The sequence below is a fragment of the Nansenia antarctica genome (assembly GCF_963989245.1).
Source record: "Nansenia antarctica genome assembly, chromosome: 8".
Taxonomy (NCBI): domain Eukaryota; kingdom Metazoa; phylum Chordata; class Actinopteri; order Argentiniformes; family Microstomatidae; genus Nansenia; species Nansenia antarctica.
Window position 1 is genome coordinate 41,035,417 of NC_137678.1, and position 7,500 is coordinate 41,042,916.

The window sequence follows — 7,500 nt, forward strand, 5'->3', positions numbered from 1 at the left end:
ATGTTCTGAACAACTCGGTTGAATCCTTAAAAGAAACACCGTTCAGCCGTCGTAGCAACCAGGAGAAATTAACAGTAAAGGAATTAGGACCACCCAGACCAAATTTTATTATAAAGCAAGTTTATACAAAGGCAGGGAAAATTGGAAAATCGTATAACCGAGGATTTACGAGGGGTTGACATTGACGCAGTCTTCATAAAACATGCCGTCCACAAGCAGCATGCAGGCCATAAGGTAAGATCAAAAAATATAGTTTGTACCTTCTCCGTAATATAGAACTTTGTAATAATCAAATGTATGCATGCTATGATGAATGGGAAAGGCGCCGGTAAAACTAGTAGGCTTATATAACAATGAGTTGAATTAAAATGAGGGCTTGCCCGAGTAATTGGAGTAGGATATTCCACTATTCATTTGGTAGGTTGCTATGCGAAGCTTCTTTTTTGCAACAAAACTTTGCATTTAATGTATTATGTTACATTATATTAATATGTAGTTACTTAATGTAATGTAGTATATTACATGTATCAAACAATACATTTTGTCAGCGAATTACAACTAAGCATTTTTTTTTGATATATGTATTAGGCTAATATATAGAACATGTCTAAAAATGTCTGAGGTTTAATTTGTGAATAGATAGACCTACATATTTATATTCAAGAATAAGCATATCTACCTAAATAGCTCCAAGATATCTAAGTGGTCGGGAGTGACTCATGTGCACAGCCTGTTAAAGCTAAAGTCAACTGTTATACTTAAAACAGATCCCTCTCTCCTGGAGACCTTAAATCATCGTTAGACTACATTTCAGAAATTACTGTAGATACAATTACAACTACAAGACAGCAGATTGTTCAGCTACATTTTCTTATTTGAAATCTTAACACTGTTGGTCTGTCTGCCTTCAGGGACCAAAGCTCATCTCAAGAGCAGCAGCAAGAAGCCACAGGAACCAGAACATCAAGGAGGGTCTTGGGAGAAGAAGAGAAGCAGAGGCTGTCTAAAGAGGTAGGTCCAAGTTTTGAAACACAGTGTTGGAAAATCACCACCAATCAGAGTTACATTCAGGGATGGGATGGTAGCAGTCTTTATTCAGTGTTGTACTTCCAAAGTGCTTATTTCCACATTTTCTTTCACACCCCATACTTTTGACAGATCTGCGACACAATCCTGGCCCACTCCAAAGAAAGGTTTTCTTTCACCAACCACCTTGTGAGTGCCACGCTGCTCCAAGGAGAGATGTTCCAACAGCACTGCCATGCATTCCCTGTTGAGGCTCTGAACACCACTGTCAAGGCATACCCCATGCTGAACCAGGTGAAGCTCAAGACTGAGCTGTCCCTTGTCTATGAGAGTGCTGAGTTCAAGGGCTGCTCTGGTGCACTGGCACTGTACCAGGTTCTACACAGTTACAACCTCCAGGAGACTTTCTCTGAGACTGTAGCTCTGTTGAACATCCTAATTACTACTCCCATGACAACAGCTGAAGCTGAGAGGTGTTTCTCGACCCTTAAGAGAATCAAGAACTTCCTGCGAAACACAATGGGCCAGGAGCGCCTGAATGCACTGGCCATGCTTTCAATGGAGAGGGAACTAGTCAGGAAGATGCCTGATTTTAATGAGAGGGTCATTGATTGTTTTGCTGCTTTGAAAGAGAGACGAGCTAAATTTCAATACAAGTGAGCAGTATGTATGCCGTCCATATTTTGTATTTTGTAGTATGTAAATAGTTTTATCCATCCATTGCACATTATCAGCCCCTGTGCCACTGCCCTTTATCCTGGATTTGCTGCACCTAAAATAAAATATGTGATAACTGAATACCAATGGCTGTGAGAGTCAATTTATTTAAGCCCGCTGATTTAGGTGAATTTACCCTTGAACGTGTCACCTTAACCATCAACGCAACAATTGCCCCCCCTGAGAGATTTGGCAGGAGCCGCCACTGTTTTCTGACTTAGCCTGTTTGTAGGACAGGTGATGATAACCAGCGCTAGTTCCACAGACCGTAGTAGACTTTCAGACACAAAGAGACGCGGAGTCAAGGAGCTCAGTTTACTTGCAAGGAGAGTGATTCAGAGAGACCGTGTTTAAGGGTCAGTCCAAATGGATCTGAAGTTCCACTCTCCAAGTCAGCCTTTATTAGAACAGAATGGAAAAAGGCGGAGACAGTTTTTTCATGAGGAAGTGCAGTCATGGGAAAGTCATCATGAGCAGTTTCTCTGCTGGGCGATTCAGACAACACAATGACAGGAAGTGACAGGAAGCGGACGCCCAGCTGAAACTGAAGATAAGGGGTGGACAATGGGTGAGAAAAAGTTCATGCACAGAACCCAGAGTAAAAGGGTGTACAAGGTTCATGGTGTACAAGGTTCATATACAGAGCCCAGGAGTAAAAGGGTGTACAAGGTTCATGGTGTACAAGGTTCATGGTGTACAAGGTTCATATACAGAGCCCAGGAGTAAAAGGGTGTACAAGGTTTTACACAGTGATACAAAGAATTATATAGAACATTTAACTCTATCATTTTATCATTTATGAAAACATCGTCTTTAACTCTAACATTTCCCTGCTGTTTTTCATATTTTATCACGATACAAACATCCGTCTCTTTATTCAGGTAGAGCTATCTTGTTTCCACATTTTCTAGTTCAACCGTCATTCAACGTCGCCGTACAGATCACAGACATGAATATTCATTTTTCTCAATTTGGGTTAGAGGCTGGTACTTCGGTTCCATCATAATCTCTCGAGTCAACATTTGTTGTACAAATATTCCTGAAATCAGTTTGTTGGTCATAGCTTTGAAGCAGGGGAAGACACAACAAACGAGCACAGCCAGAAATATCATTACAACAAAGAAAATCATTAGTCCTTTTACTAATAGTTGTTTCATGCCTCCTAGGTTCAGCCAATCCAACCATCCCCACGCATTCTGATCAGTGTGGGATGTTGTCAGGATGTGTTGCAAGTCACGGAGTCGGTTCAAAGCGTCAGTCATATTGGGCAAGTGTAAGTTGTCTGTGATGTAAGTGCAGCATGTGGTGTTAAGCATCACACATGTTCCTCCTGCCACTGCAGTCAATAGGTCAAGAGCCATTCTGTTCTGGAGTACCATCAGTCTGATCTGATCGATTTCGCGGTTCTGGGCTTCGTTTATCGTAAGGGATGCATTTACAAATGTCTCTAATTGATAGTTCAGGGTTTCTATGCGCAGGGAATGCTTCCCTATCCCTATCCCGGGGAACAATGCAAGTACAATCTTTTGACTAGTAGTCCAAAGTTTCTTGTCATCTGGGACATCACTGCCCCAGATTGGGTCGTGTGCCTGGACTTGGGCGTCTCGTTTGGTTCGTCGGGAGGAGATGTCATGGGTCATGATGTAAGTGTGTTCTGATAGGACAACGGGAGCACACACCCCGGCCCAGTTATCTGGGAGATGAGTGTATGCCTTATTCCCACAGACCCAATATATCCCCTGTAGTGGCCGAGTGCCATTTCTAGGGAAATCGTTAATTCTCGACCATTCTTGAACCATTCTTGAACCTTTAAGGCTCTCATCGAGATCCGGATCGAGCTGTACTCTGCCCTTTCCTATAATGTACTGTGATCTTGTCTCTGGTATTCCTATAATGTACTCTGATATTATTGTCTCTGGTATTGTCCAAGTAATTTGGCATCTTATCTTAGGGAGTTTCCCTAGAGGAATTGTTCCTTTCTTCCTAGTAAAGCAGTTAGCGAGCTCGACCCCAGGTTCGAATCTAACTAGAGGGGTCAAGAGTGGTTTGGGCAAATGGAGATGCAAGGGGAGCGTTTCTGCGCATAGGGGCCTAATGTTCCAGAAATATGGGGATTTGTCTTTTCCACTTATTCTGCTTATGAGGCACTCTGTTTGTCGACTTGAGAGCGGAACCACCCACAGAGTGGGGTGGCTGGCTGAGACAGGCAAATGAGAGCAAACATAACAGTCAGTCATATTCCTATTCTGCGCCTGTCTGTGAACATATTTGTACCATGTGTTAGTCAGAAAAGGGTGTGTGGCGGTGTCTGTGTCTTGTGTTAGGTCAGCCAGATATCGTCGTGTTCGTGTATTAATATCAGTATCTTGCTCTGGAGTCTGTCCTATGATTAACAGAGTGAGGCCTAAGGCCAGGAACACCATTGTCCAAAAAAGATGTGGTCCCCTCATTCTAAGAGGTAGTGGATCTTGGAGAATTCTTCACCGGTTTGAGACGTACCGTCCACTACCAGGACGGCCGCCTTTGTAGCCGGACTTCCACCACTACCCGTCGTTCGAGGGGAACAATGTCACTTTCTTACAATGGCTTTGGTGTATCCACGTATCTCGTTCTGCGATCTTGACAGCAGTTGGGGTGCTCAACAGTACTTCAAATGGCCCAACCCACCGCGGGCTGTGCCAATGTTTTCTCTTTATTTCTTTGATGAGGATCTGGTCACCAGGTTGTAGTCTTGGATCCTGTAGGGAGACAGAAAGGTCTGGCAGATTATTTGTTCTGGCTATTTCCTGTTTCCTAAATAGCTGGGTCATCCACATGGCCAGTGTGTTTTCCGTTTCTGCCAAATCTACTTCCCTAATGTCGTCTACTATGGGTAGTCTAAACCTTCTCCCATTTACTATTTCAAATGGGGACAGACCCGTAGGTGTCGGTGTTATTCTCATGTATGTTTCCACTAGAGAAACACACTCTTCCCACCTTCGCCCCGTTTCTTCCATTGCTTTCTTAAGTCTTAGTTTTATTGTGCCGTTTGTTCTTTCTATCAATCCTGCACTTTGAGGGTGATAGGAACAGTGATTCTTTAGTTCAATGTCCAGGTGTTTGGACACGTGTTTGATCAATTCGTTCACGAAATGTGAGCCATTATCACTATATATTCTTTCTGGGATGCCGTGGTTTGGAATGATGCGGTTACATATGGCTTTGGCCACTGTAAGTGCATCATTCGTTTTTGAGGGTACTATTTCAACCCATTTTGACATTGGACAGATGAGGGTCAAACAGTATCTGTACTTGTTTGGCCCAGAGCTGTGGAGTTCGATAAAATCCATATGCATGTGTTGAAATGGATGTTTTGCAGAGGGGAACTTGCCCCTCTTTGGTCTTTCATTTCCTTGTGAATTATGTTTGCAGCAGGTCATACACGATCTACAAAAGTTTTTTGAAAATTGTGTGTAATTATATGTGTGAAAATGTTCATTAATCCTGTTAATCATCCCTGCTGTTGATACGTGGCAAACCCCATGTATCAAATGAGCTGCTGTTTTGTAGAGACTCTGTGGTAAAACAATTTTCCCATTTATTCTATAAACTTTGTCCGTCCCTAGGACTGCGTTGTCTCTAGCCCATTTAATTTTTTCTTTGTCTGATGCATTGTTCTGCATGTCTATAATAGCTTCAAATGGTATTGGCTGCGGAAGTGGTTTTGTGTTGACGAGAATCTCAGTTCCGTATTTACCCACAGCTGCTTCTTTTGCTGTTCTGTCTGCAAAATCATTTCCTTTCGATGTTCTGTCTGTTCCTTTGGTGTGTGCAGCGCATTTGCATATAGCTAGGGAGCGAGGTAGCAGAACTGCTTCCAGTAATTTGGTCAGCAGTTCTGAGTGTGTTATGGATTTTCCTGTAGAGGTTTTCATTCCTCTCCTAGCCCATTGTGCAGCGAAGGTGTGTGTCGCTGAATATGCATATTGGCTATCGGTGTATAATGTGATGTCTATTCCTTTGGCTGCTACACATGCTTTTGTTAATGCTACTAATTCAGCTGCTTGAGCTGAATGTGAGTGTGGTAGTTTGCCAGCTTTGATGATTGATGTGTCTGATACTACAGCGTATCCTGTCATGTTCTGTCCTGTCAGTGACTTTGAGCAAGACCCATCCACATACCACACTTCTCCTTTCCCTAGTGCAGTATCTTTTAGGTCTCGCCGTGGTTTGCAAGTTTGTTCTGTTTGCTCTTTACACGAATGGGGGTTTCCATCATCTGGGGTGGGCATCAGTGTAGCGGGGTTTAACACTGTGCACCGTTCTATGCTGATGTGAGGTTGTGACAGTAGCGTGGCTGTCAGAGCGAGGAAACGAGCTGGTGAGAGGAACGCCATTTTTGTTTCATTCAGCAACATGGAGACAGCGTGCGGTACTAATAACCTCAACGGGTGGAACAGGACTATTTCTGCCGTGCACTGTACTGCCATTGCTGCCGCGCAGACAGCCTGAACGCACGGTGGAAGTGCCAATGATACTGGGTCTAATCGTTTAGAGTAGAACCCAATGGGTTGCTGTTTTTCTCCATGTTTTTGAGTCAATACTGAGGTCATAAATCCTTGTTTGCAATCTACCATCTGAGTAAATGGTTTCCCATAGTCTGGTAATGCGAGTACGGAGGAGCTTACTAGACTTTGTTTTAGTGTATTAAATGCGTCTAATGCTTCCGTGTTCCAATCGAGTTTATCGCTCATTTTTAATGTGTCTGTGTATATCAGATTCAGCAGGGGTTGGGTGATGGCGGCATATTCCGCCACCCAAGCCCTGCAGTAGTTTGTCATTCCTAAGAACTGCATCATTTGTTTCTTAGTCTGTGGTTGTGGTGTTGCCGTCATTGATGTTTTTCTGTCTGGGTTAATGCGACGCCCTTCTTTGTTTAATGTGTGTCCTAAGAACACAACTGCTTCTTGACATATTTGCAGTTTCGATTTCGATACTTTACTTCCTGTTTTTTCCAGATGCTGTAGCAACTGGATCGTGACGGCCATACATTCCTGTTTGGTGGGGGCGGCCACCAGCAGGTCGTCTACATATTGCAGAATCTGTGAGGACTCTGGAATATGAAGGTCCGCCAGGCAATTTTGCATTGCCTGGTGGAAAATCATTGGACTTTCAGACCACCCTTGTGGCATGCGTGTGTATGTGTATTTTTTGTGTTCGTATGTAAATGCGAACCACCCCTGTGAATCTTTATCCACTGGGATGGAGAAGAACGCATTGCTAAGGTCTATAACAGAGAAGTATGTTTGTCCTGCAAATAAACTGTTTAGTAGAATGTGAGGATCTGCTACGACTGCAGCCGCGCCCTGTGTGGCTTGGTTTACAGCTCGGAGATCCTGCACCATTCTCCATGACGTTTGGTCTGCCTTTTTTACAGGAAATATTGGTGTATTGCATTCTGCGTCGGGGCATTCCCTAAGAATGCCTGCTTTTATCATGTCCTGTATAACTGGTTTGATACCTATGCGGGCGTCGTCTTTTAATGGGTATTGTCTGACATTGGGTCGATAAGTTGATTTGGCTTTGACCCGTACTGGTTTTACTTTAAAAATTAATCCCACATCGGTCTTTCCTTTGGACCAGAGGCTATCTGGAATCACTTTAAGTGCATTCTCAGCCTCTGCACTTAATAGTATTATTTGTCATTCGTCCAAATTCGTGTGTGGTGTCATTGTTGTAACCCATGCTAGGCTTTTTCGTTCTATATTTTGGTATCGC

The 7,500-nt window shown here is 43.3% G+C and overlaps 1 protein-coding gene across 1 annotated transcript in view; it reads left to right on the forward strand.

The window, feature by feature from the left end:
• LOC308164198 (fibulin-1-like) overlaps nucleotides 1–7,500 on the forward strand; it is a gene marked incomplete at both ends in the record, with an annotated part of 28,684 nt that overhangs the window by 14,263 nt on the left and 6,921 nt on the right. The gene's annotated exons all lie outside the window — the stretch shown is intronic.